Genomic DNA, 12,582 nt, shown 5'->3' on the forward strand with positions numbered 1-12,582 from the left:
TTTTGTAACGCCTCAAATTCCCTTTTAACGCGTTCATTAAATTTTCCCTGATTTTCAACGTGTTTATTTATGCTCTGGTACTCTTCGGTTTCTGCAAATGGCAATGGAGCTGTATCGTCTGAATCTCTGTCCCCATTTAAACTAAGACTTGTCAATTTATCTGAAATCTCAACTCTTTCCGATAAGTCACCTATTTGTTCTTTCTGTTTATTTACGTGTTCTGTAAGTGTCGCGACTCAGGTTTTAGTATTGACACATTTAGTAGTTAACTGTTCATACTGTTGTGTTAGGTTATTTATTCAGTCATTTGGTACGGATTCCTCGATTCTTTCAAATATTTCTTCCTTATCGTGTGCGCGTTGTAATTTTAACTCTGAGAATTTTTGTACTATCACGTGATCTCTTTCTTCCTGTTCTGTATGCTGTTCCTTTTGTCTAATTTCTATTGAAATTAATCTATTATTGTGAGAATTCAGAATCGGTTGTACTTCTCTAATTTCTTTCTTTAGTTCATCTTTCAGGTTTTTAAAACATATCCCTATTCATGAGCCTAACCATGTTTCCATTGTTCCCATATCAGTTTCTAACTGTGTTACCAATGTTCCCATCTATATTTTTAATTCAGATCCCAACTGTTACCCCAATGAGTCTAACCGTGTTTCCATTGTTCCCATATCAGTTTTAATTGTTCCTGTTTGTGAACTCACTGTTTGTAATTCAGATCCTAACTGTGATCCCACTGTTTTAAATTCAGATCCCAAATTGAATATTGCACTCATCAATTGCTACATATTAACTGGTTCGAAATTCTTTTCGACCCTAAAATTTCCCGTATAACTAACTTCCTTCAGCATAGCCGTAAATCTATATGTGTTAAATACTATTTCAGAATCTTCTATCATTGATCTCGTATTCTGTGTATTTTTTGATTGAGAATAATTTTGAACTGGTTCTGGACTATTTTCCCGACTTATTAAACTGTTTTCTACTTCATTGTTCATTATACTGTTCTCATGCGTTGGCGAGTTCGCCATGTTAACAATTTCGTCATTCTCACTATCCATCATTTTTGCCTTTTTCATCGATTGCATAATCATTTACAAAACATACAAAACTCGTCCCTATACGAAAATTACACACAATATGACGCTTTATCACCAACAGTACTATTCACACAAAATGCTTCCCGACAAACACGATTAAATAACAACTGAAATCTTCATAATTGCACAAAATTGTCAAACCCCTATACCAGACATCAAAAATTAAATTCTGCCAAAATAACATTAAAAGGATGACAAGAGAGCTACAAGTGTTCAATTACCAAATCTACACATGCAATATAGACTACAATTACTAAACTACAAATTACTACAACAATATTACTGTCTGCTGTTTTTACTATCAAAAGAATTCCAAGGGACGATCCTGGCAGGATTAAATATAATGCAAATAATTTTAGTTTTAGTAGCCGTATGTGTGGTTACGCAGTCTCGTAACTGGTTGGCCCTTAGTAATATTAGTACGCAATCTGACTGCATAGAATAACAACAAAGATTGAAAGGAAATTTGTGTTAACACAATTAATTAATTAAGTCTTCAGCAACTATAAAAGCTACGAAACAAGAAAGCATAATTGTAACTGTTCTGTGTGTGGAAGTGTGATTCAACGTACACATCTGGCACAGTTCTTCCTCAATAAGACAAGATGCTTTAAATGCCATTTAAAATGAAGTAATTAAAAAAAAACAGAAATACTTTGATTGCACATCGAAACCAGAATTACACTAATACATGAACATAAGCCAGATGCTTTGTTGACTGAACCTGTGACCAAGAGGCATTGTTATTTAGGACTGAAATAAAAAAAAAATCCTTTACCTTCATATATATTGGCGAAAAATACACTTTGATCATTACAACATCCCCAATCGAATAACATATGGTGTCTTACCCAACAGAACAACTAGTACTCTATCGATGTCTCAACAAGCACAGATCACGCCTACCTCAGAGCTACTACTACTCTCAGCAACTTCTCAGTGGCGACTGCCAGTGGAGGCGGCTGAATAATACTCTTTGGCGCAATCTCTGGCGCTGTGACTCAGTGTAGCCACCTTTCAATAGTTTAAGTTGAACTTTGAAAAGGCATTTCCAAACGTATGCATGTCTTTATCAAAAACTCACAAAAACAGATGGATAACAGCAGGTATAAGAAGTCCTCTCAAACACTGAAACACTTCAGTTCCATAGAGAGATTCGCAATGATCCAGAATTCTTAAATTTCTATCACAGATATAGGAAGTTACTGATTGCTGCGAAAAGTCATTTAATGAGAAAATAATATATAATACAGAAAATAAAAGCAAAATAACATAGTGCTAAGGGAGGGGGTTAAGTTCATAAATGATCCACAACACTTAGCAAACTATGTAAACAAGTATTTTACAATTATTGCAGAGACTTTCCAGCAAAAAATCCCCAAAACAAATATAACACCTGTAAATAACGTTGCACTAAATAAAATGATGTTACTTCCAACTGCAGAGAATGAAGTCAATAAAACTGTTCAAAAACTAAAAAATAAAAAGTCAGTAGGCTTAGTGAAGGACTAATGTGTGTACTGAAACAATGCATAGGGATAATACAAGGCTTCTTAACTAATATAATAAATGAATCATTCTCCTCAGGGACATTTCCAGAGCAGGTAAAAAACCCAAGAGTTGTACCTTTGCTTAAGAAAGGTAATGCAGTAGACATAGAAAATTACCGGCCCATTTCCCTGCAGTCAGCATTCTCAAAAATAATAGAAGCAATTATGAAAGACAGATTAATGAATTACCTGAATAAATGCAATCTTAAGTGAATCATAATTTGGTTTCTGAAGTGGCAACAATACGGAGTTAGCTATAGTAGAATTGACAAAAGTTGTACTGGATGCTCTTGATAAAGATGAGTCTGACACAGGCACATTTTTGGATCTTTCTAAGGTGTTTGATACCATCAACCATAAGATTCTATTAAATAAATTAGAAGCATTTGGCATAATTTCGGTAGCCAATGACGTGTTTCCATCACACCTAACAGATAGGGTACAAAGAGTAGAGTTAACATACTTCAAATAGATCTAAACATTTAGTAAAACACTTATCAGAATCAAAATACATTAATATAGGGGTTTTGCAAAGCAGTGTATTAGGACCAATACTGTTCCTGATATATATCAATGACTCTCCCAGTAGTGTTATTCACGGTGAAACAATTCTCTTCACTGAAGACAGAAGTATTATAGCCACTGAAAAAACAAGAGAACTCCTTGCCGAAAAAGCAAATGAAACTCTCAAGGAAGTTTATGATAGGTCAATAAGCAATAAGGTGACATTGAAGATAAAGAAAATTAATGACATGAATTTCAGTTTGAAGAGGAAAAATGATAATGTTAAATTAAATGTAAATGGCACCTCTATAGAATGTTTAACAAATGCAAAATTTCTAGGAATGAATATTGATTCTCAGTTAAAGTGATGCGAACACACAAAGGTACTTGCAAGGAGAATGTCATCACCAAGTTATAGCCTCAGAATCCTATCATCAGTGTGTAACATGCAGTATTGTTTAGTGACATATTATTCATATGTACACTCAGTTCTTAGCTATGGCATTCTTTTTTTAGTTAACAAATGCATAAAATATGAACACAATTTTCTATCTCCAGAAAAGAGCCATAAGAATAAAAACCAAAAATACTCTCGGGCTCATTGTAAAGATCTGTTCAAAACACTGGGATTTTTAACAGCACCATGTTAATACATTTACCAGTCAGTTGTACATATAAAAAATAACATTGATAATTACTTCACAAAGAGCTCTGTCCATGACAGGCAACAAGAGATAGGGTCAACTTAGATTTACCAAGAAAAAATAAACATGAAACTCAAAACAGCATTTTCTGCAAGGATTAAAACTGTACTATAAATTACCAAAAGATATTAAAGAAATTGTAAAAAATACACTTATTTCAAAAGGCAGCTAGAAAGTATTGTTATGCAATACATTTTATACATTGAAGTTTTGAGAAGGTTTGAGTAAAAAAAAAGTTATACAAATAAATAATAATAGTAATGATTATAAAATATCCAACATTCCCCATAACACTTTCACTTTATGTTTTTTCCTTCTTCTTTCCTTGCTAGAAGTACTTAGCCCCAAGCTATGCATAGCATAGTACTGACACCTCTTTCTCTTTCTCTTTCTGGGCTCAACATCTCACTCATTATGGAGGGATGCTGACTCAGTTTTTCAGGAAGGTAGGTGGAATGTTGTGGTACGGAAAATGGCCCAGAGATCACCTGTGTGTTTGTGTGTGTGTGTGTGTGTGTGTGTGTGTGTGTGTGTGTTGTATACCAGCAGCAAATCTAATGGTTGTCTCTAACAAGAAGTCTTTAAATATATGGGTATACGAATTAGATTCTTTTAAATTGATCTATACTTGTAAACACTGTGGCATTAATAATTAATGTCCTTTTGACGCTGCCTTTGGTATTTACATAATTGGCTATGACTGACCCTACAGCAGATTTTCGACCTTTAGAATTGATTATACATACATATTTAGCGATAAACGTTAAAAATGATAAGAGTAAATTTATAGAATTAAATATTTCAAAGATCTGTTTATTATCTTCCCAGTGGACGCATATCTGTGGATCTTGTATCGATAGTGTTTGATCTGCGTAGTTGAAGCACAAGGAAGCCGGGAACGAGAAACGGTTCCGTCTTCCGCCATCTTTCATTGAAGAGTTAGGTTGAGTGTTTACGCGCTGGTAGCCTGGTGTGGGAAATACGCGACTTACAGCACTTCTGAAGGTACGTAGTAGCTTGTTTTATTTAGAATACTTACTTCTCAATTGTTTAGATTTGTATTCATATTTGATATTAAGTTAATTTCGTTTTTTGGATCCACTTATTCGTTGCACGCGCCTTATTTTCAGCCGCTAGTTTGTGTTATCGGAAGTAACGAATCTTTGTTAATGAAAAGTAAGTTTCGTTCCACAAATATGTTTGTTCTAATCAAATATTCTAGTTTTATGATTTTTATGGTACCAGCTTAGTAAGATTGATTGACCTTGGATAGTGAACGAGACGAACTCACGTGATTAGGCAAGTTGAATGCAGTGAGATGTTGGTCCGCTTGCTAATAATAGTAAAAATACTGTTGCAGACAAATTATTGATCGTAAACGGAATAGGGGTATAACGCTCTTGCGCTGACTTCGTAGGCTTAGCTTCAAGTTGGCACTTCAGTTTTACTGAAAAAAGCTATAGGAACACGCTGGACAGTTTTAATAACTTACTTAGTGAGAACAATTGAAAGGTGAAAGTAGTAGATTCGATATCATTTTCGGCGGTTTTGTTATTTTAAATTCGCGTTTTTTTCGGAGACTTAAAATTATTCTTTGTGATGTATTGTGTAAATGATCGGGTACGCGGGTGGAGGAGAAATTATCTAATATAGCTTGAAATCCAGAATGAGATTTTCACTCTGCAGCGGAGTGTGCGCTGATATGAAACTTCCTGGCAGATTAAACCTGTGTGCCCGACCGACAGAGTTAGTCTCGGTCGGGCACACAGTTTTAATCTGCCAGGAAGTTTAGTAGCTTGAAATGCTATTATGGTGTCGCTCCGAGGTTCCCGTTATTAGTTTCCTTCCTTGGGGAATCTGCTTGTAAGCACGATTTCGATTCTCATATCTAGGTAAAGGCATTGTAATTGTGCAGCTTTAGTTGGATCTAATGTGTGTTGAAATTCATATGGGGCATTGTGCAAGAGGTGATAAATTTCCAGCACTGTTACAAGCAACGTGCACTACCTTGTTCTGAGCTAATGTTCAGATTTCGGCTATTGTGAAAAGAGTATTTATGATAGTGTCATGAACTTTACAATTGTTGTGCTTTAAGCGTGTTATACCTATAATGTGCTTTTGGAACTAGCAAACTCTGAAATGCAACAGACTTTTTGTAAGGGAGTTCCTTTCACAAGCCTTGTGGCAAAGATGGGTGATCGCTATGGTATTTTCACGGAATATAAGTAGGCTATGGCATTTGTATAGTTTAGGCTTTGCAGGAAGGTAAAGTTCTGTTGTGAAAGGCTCTTTTATTATTGATCTTGTTTTCTTACAACCTAAATTCTGTAGAACTATGCTGTCCTCACTCAAGATTCCTGTGATGAAGGCTACAATAACTCATAAATGATTGTACTTCGTGCTCCTCTCAATTATGTATTGTCAGGTGTAGCCTCCTGCAGTCTCCAGTTCTAGTGGACAAGTGTGTGCAGTGGTAATGAGGTTATTTTGTTGGGCCACTGTCACAGTAACAATACTTAATAGAATTGCAATTAAGGTAAGTGATTATTGTTGTAGGGCTTGTACATTGCAAAGCAATCTGGGCTCGTAGGGTGTAGCAGACTCTTAATAGGTTCGATACTGAATGAAAAGGGGAAAGTATCCCCAAAATGCTGTTACTAGCACCTGATGTGTTGTAGCATGAGGTGAAGTGCCATTGATTCCAGAGCAATAATTGTCTACATTGAGCAGTTGTGCAGTGTTAATAGCTGCAGTGACATATTTTGGTATTTTCTTTTTTCTATGTTTTCAAGTCAGTGAATGTAAAAACAGAACTGGTTGTAGTGACATGTTGAACTGTACTTTGGCCTGAGATGTAGGTTAGATGGAAGATGAGTTGAAGCCAACAAATGCGTAATTAAAGATAAAAACACTGGTTGTGGTGACTCATTTGTAGCTTAGCCTGTCCAAAATGGTCCCGGCTGATACCATTGTATCCTCGTTAATGTTGAAAGCTGATGAGTTGTATAGTATATTCCTCTTTATCTGAGATCCTGATATAGGTGGATCTTGTTTCCCATTGATTACTACTATATAATAGTCTGTGACAGAGCATGCTTTACCTGCTCCACCCTCTACAAACACATGGGAACTAAGCAAGTATTGCATTGCTTGTGGAGGGAAGTAATTTGTTGACATTAGGTTCGTTTGAGCAGTTACCAGTTAATGCACATGCACAGCTACGATGTACGCAGACCTTTCTTGGTGCTTGCTCTGCTAATACACTTTTCATGGAATTTCGTACGTGGTGTGGCATCATGTGACCATGTGCAGCTCTGCAGCATGTTGGGAGATTATGTACTTCGAGCAATTGTTTCATAATATCCCACCCAGATAAAGGATGCAAATCAGGAAGCAGTTCTTGGCATACTATTATTTGAAAACTAGACTCCACAGCTCAGTACCATAACATTTTGCTGTGGGGTGACTGACAGTTTTTTTACTCTGCAATATTATGTAGCATTTTGTCAGGTTTACATCTACATAGCAATACACCTTTCTTGCAAAAAGTTTGTATAGCCAGAATGAAGGACAATAAATTTAAAGACTGTTCCAAAAGTGTAAAAAATTAACAAGGTTGTCTTTGAGGCAAAGAAACTGTACCACTGACAGTTTATATTCTACTCTCGGAATAAATATAAAGCCATGTGGGGAGTTAAAATGATATCGTACGCTGCCAGTCTACAATTTAGCATAGAATGGCATTCTATAAAGTTAAGGTGTAAACACAAAGTAAGATTACTTCAGGCCTAAAGGAAGAACTAGGCAAGTGCCTTGTGATTGAAAAACGCTTTCACAGAAGGCAGGTTTGTAAATTTCTGCTACAGCTGTCAATATATTTGAAGCAAAGTATTTAGTTCAAAACTACTGACCAAATCTGCCTAGTCAGCTTCAAGTCAGTGTTACATATGTTTGTACATATGTAGCATTAAGAAATCTTAGTATCATAAAAGGAACAGGACATCAGACTACTCCAGCACCATCGGAATTTCATAAACCACACAGAAATGCTTCATTTCACTCTAGTTTTACGTTTCTGTCCAGAAGTACCTGATAGCTTTTCTATGTGGTTTTCATGATAACCAATTTTCTTGGGGGTCTAGTATTGTATTCTCATGTTTGGTTTGTTCTTATGTCATTTGTCCCAGAAAATGAAAATTTGCACTTGAAATGGAACGAAGTTGAAAGTAGCCAATAGTGCAGAATGAAACACTTGGTTTAAAGTAAGCTGCCTCAGCAGGAAAAAATAGAAGCAAATTTCTCTACAAGAGAGACAGGATTGTCTTCATTAAGACATTAATGGTTGATTGCTAATTGTGTGGATATTGAAACTACTTATTTTGGTCTTTCATGATTATGAGAATGTATATTATTTCACTTGATAGCTCCGTCACAGAAATGTTTAGTTTTAATTTGACAGACTAGCAATATCATCATCCCCCCCCCCCCCACCACACACACACACACACACACACACACACACACACACACACCTTGCTCTGCACATGTGTGAATCAGGCAACTCGGGCATGGTAGAAAAGCTTTTCTGGGTAGTATCTGGCTACTTGCTGCTACTGCTCATGTTAATTCAGGTCTGGGCATGTGGATGAGCCTGCTGGCAACTGCTCAAATGAACCTATGCCTTCTGTTCAGGTGTTTGTCTGCTTGTGGATCTGCTCATTTGGAACTAATACACATTTCATTGTTTTTCCCAACTACTTTGATTTTGTCAGTGTCCATTGGTAAAACTTATATTGGGGTGATACTAGTTGGGCATAAGGATTTTTGTATCTTCAGTGTAGTATGTATTGATCATGTATAAGCAGTGTAGCTCAATTTTGTCATGAGCTCAGTGTAACTGGAGTGAACTAAAAGTTCTTAACTGCATAGCATTGCTGTATCTGGATCCATATTTCATACTTTCAGGTGATGTTCTGGATTTGTTAGGTCAGTGTCAGCCATGGTGCTTTCACTCTGTGGCTCTTAGGTTAGAACCAAAGTTTGTATAGTCCATCAGACAGTTCAATGCAATGAGGGGTGTTGAAAGTGATATTTTGTACTACCTGGATGATTCATTAGCAAGTTTCTCACAGCCTTAAGCACATTTTACATAATTGACATTGGCTCAGTTGACTATAGACAAGTGCATCTTCTGCTGTGCCCCTGTTGTTTCTCTCTTGTATAGTCTTGTCAGTTTTTGAATGGTCATTTTTGTGTACACATTAGTGCCGAATTGCCAGATAAATTTTTGCTGTGCAGTTTGGCATCTGAATGGTGAAAGTGAGGTATTTTCCTTTCTATGGAAAAACTGAAATGTAACAAGAAAATTGGGAACAAGCAATAAGAGCCTCAAGAAAAGATATACTTCATGCTGTTTTGTACCCCTTTTAGGTTGGAACAATTCTTTGAATAAACACAAACTTAGGGAACTTTTCAGTGTGCTTTGAAAACAAAGCAAACAAAATAAGGTTAAGGCCACAAAGTATAAAATCCTTTTTTGTTATAGAACTGAGATCTATCAGAATAGATTATCACACACACACACACACACACACACGTTGGCTGCTGATTTACATGCAGGAACAAGAGATTTTGAACAGGTCACTTTCACAAAGCAGGCTTTATGAAGGCTGCAGGATAACTTGAGTTGAAGACAACAAATATAGACTAGCTCATGCCCAACTGGATTTGCTTAAGTTTGTAGATGGAGGGGAGTCACTGGTGACAATTTTTTACATTACATTGACAATTCAGCTTACTTGCCACAAATTTTACTGGTTTGGCAACTGCTGATTTTTGAATGCACTAATGTTTAGTTTACATTGTCAGAATTTGGGATGTGGGCTTACTTTCTTGTTGTGGAGCATGTCTACCTGTTGATCACATTAGCTACTTACAACCAGTTGCTGACACCAACTAGGTCCATCAGAATGTGCAGAGGACTGTGCATTGCACATAATATACATAAAAGTATTGCTTCTATTTGTAATGATACAAGTTTTCTGAATTTCTTGCTGTAGTTGTAAGTTTAGCCGATGCTATAAATCAGTTACATTTCACTGAAGATCTTTGATGTCGCTGACTTACAACTAAATTGTCTTCCTTTAGGGTATGTGGGTAATGTAAGCAAAATTAATAAAAGCAAGTTAAATTTTGTTTACAGATTATTAACATTGTTTTATATGGAACATAAGGCACTGGTGCTAATTTTCAGCCATGTCACCTGGTAACTGCCCTCCAAATGACACATAATCAGTTGTATGTTATGTTGATATGACAATATTAGTTGGTGGAGCTAATGAATATAGAGGTCAACAGGGGTGTCCAATCCCACCTGTTGGCTTTGACCTGTGACGTAAGGGTGTTGTGGTGTGGAGTTCAGTTATGAGTGTGTTGTGATTGTAGATGCCGTCTTGTTGCTGTTGGTGGTGTGTGTATGGTCCACGTGTTATATGGTGTATTGGGTTCATTTGGATGTCTTGACTGTTGAACAGAAATTAATTTCAGTCAGTTAAAAATTAAGTTTCCATTTGTTATTGTTTAATGTTACTGGTTTAATGTTTGACTCGCGGTAAGTCTTTTAATGAAATTTGCGAATTCTTTTGTTGGGTATGGATATGACTTCAAAGTTTGATTGTGTATCTGCGGGCTGAAATGGGGGACAGCATGTTGTCTGTCATGAAGTTTCTACAACTTTTTGGGCTTGTGGCGGAGATAGTGAAATGCAGCGTATGCGAGGTGTGTGTTGGTGTTGGATCTTTTTTGTAAGTAGTCGTTTTTTGGGTCTGTTATCCTGTTCTGATTGGTGGGGTTTTCATGTGTTCTTGGATCAGTGTTATTTACTGCTTGCGTTGGTGATTGATGATTTGGTATCGGCACTTGTGGTTGATTTATGTATCTTACAGGAAGGACTCAGTTTAAATTTTTTAGGTATTGTCAGTTGTATTTGAGCTATAAAGGTCATGGGAAGTGACAGATTCCAATTTGTCATTGTGCGCTTTGGTATTGAGCTACTGTTGACCTGTATAGATCAACAGAAGTGTCAGATTAGTTTTAGTTGTTTTGTGGTATTGACAGTTTCGGTGTGATAATTTTTGGAGTAGTCTGTTTCTATTTTGTGGTATTGACAATTGCAATTCAGCTATATAGGTGAAGGGAAGTGACTGAGTGGTGTCAATATTGTAAGTGTAGAAGAATTTGGGAATTTTGTGTTTTTGTTTTGTGTGGTTTTGGGTTGTGTTCATATTCAGTTTGTCCCCACCCAAAAACCCCAATTTTGCACGTTGGTTCTGTTAGCTTGATTTTATTTTTGGAGGGAGATGTGTAGAGTATAATGTAAAGGTTATGGTAAGATTGAGCTGTAGCATAGTGTGAACACTATTAAAGGCTAAAGGGTAAATAAAGAAACCACATATTGCAAGAGATACGGCTTTTGTTAATGTTAAATAAATTACATTATCTGAATGTATGGGGTCATTGGTTTTCCCAAAGACATTTACATTGCTAAGGCTAATTAGATAAAAATGTTTCTTTTTTGAGATTGTTAGGTCTGATAGTATGTCTCCTTACACAGAAATGGATTATATGCATGTTTCTTCTTGAATATACTTGCTGAGTATAAATTTGTTTAGCATTGACGTGACGTGCTGCCTGTACGTCTACTACATGCTGCAGTGCTAAAGGACCTGTTGTTGATGTGTTAAACTTTTTAAGTTACATTCCATGTTATGCTTGGTTTTTAATGTGAGAGTAATACATAACACATGAATAAATTAAAGTATGGCTTACCTAATTGGAGTGCCAGATTGCTTTCATAGAAATGGGACCCGTTTCTTCCTCAGCCCAAGCCTGTACCTAATCTCATTAACAATTTTGTGGTGGACAGTAGTATATTTACATATTGTAGTTCTTGTAATGTCACAATATGATGCAATTTCCTAATAAAATTTCTTATTTATTGAGCTGTTCTGCAAAATTTAAAGTGAAGGAGAAAGGAAAGCTTTCGAAATTTAGGGAAGTCTATGCATATTGAAGAAAAGCAATTAAGGGAACTAGTCTATCCAGGAAGCCTTAGGTGACAGTATGAAACCTGCTTGACAGTGGGCAATGTTAATATTTTTTCCGTAGTCAGTTAAATGTGTGCAGAAGTGGTAACATGCAGTGTAAGCTGTTAACAAATCCAGTATTCTGAATATAGTATTGAAAATATGTAAATACAAAGTGTACTGTTGTCAGTATGTTATAAATAGTAAACAGAATTATTTATTGGTGAAATCATAGAGCTGAATTGGTAAATGCAGTTTTTTGCAGCAAAGTGAAAATTAAAATTTGTTTTAGCTTGAATTTGAGGAAAATACTGTATCTTTTGAAAAATAGTTAATACAGACCATCAGTGGCAAACCCAATCAGCATAAGTTTTAATGTATACACGCATGCACCCATGTGCCCACTACTGCTTCCAGCTAGAATTACTGGGACACAGGTCAGCAAATCCTGTGTGAAGCCCTGGATAGTTCTTCAAAGTCTGCACGAATTTTGTTCAGTGCTTAATAATAATTGTTGTCGGACTTGAATTTTCTCTCCATAAACTCTTAGAAGCACAATTTCTTTGCTGGCCATTAAGTAGCTTATCTCATGACATGTAGTTCTTTACAAAATAAAGTTCTCGTAAAAGACTTGGCT

The 12,582-nt window shown here is 36.1% G+C and overlaps 1 protein-coding gene across 2 annotated transcripts in view; it reads left to right on the forward strand.

The window, feature by feature from the left end:
* The first annotated feature begins 4,745 nt into the window (after window positions 1-4,745).
* Window positions 4,746-12,582, forward strand: part of LOC126272210 (heterogeneous nuclear ribonucleoprotein K-like) — a 61,534-nt gene continuing 53,697 nt past the window's right edge. Inside the window, exon 1 of one of the 2 annotated variants that reach the window (XM_049974895.1) lies at window positions 4,746-4,866. The gene's annotated coding sequence lies outside the window, so the exon portion shown is untranslated. The remainder of the gene's footprint in view (window positions 4,867-12,582) is intronic. The other variant, XM_049974896.1, reaches the window with a different exon arrangement.

Source organism: Schistocerca gregaria, chromosome 5 (assembly GCF_023897955.1).
Source record: "Schistocerca gregaria isolate iqSchGreg1 chromosome 5, iqSchGreg1.2, whole genome shotgun sequence".
In the NCBI taxonomy this organism is placed as follows: Eukaryota; Metazoa; Arthropoda; class Insecta; order Orthoptera; family Acrididae; genus Schistocerca; species Schistocerca gregaria.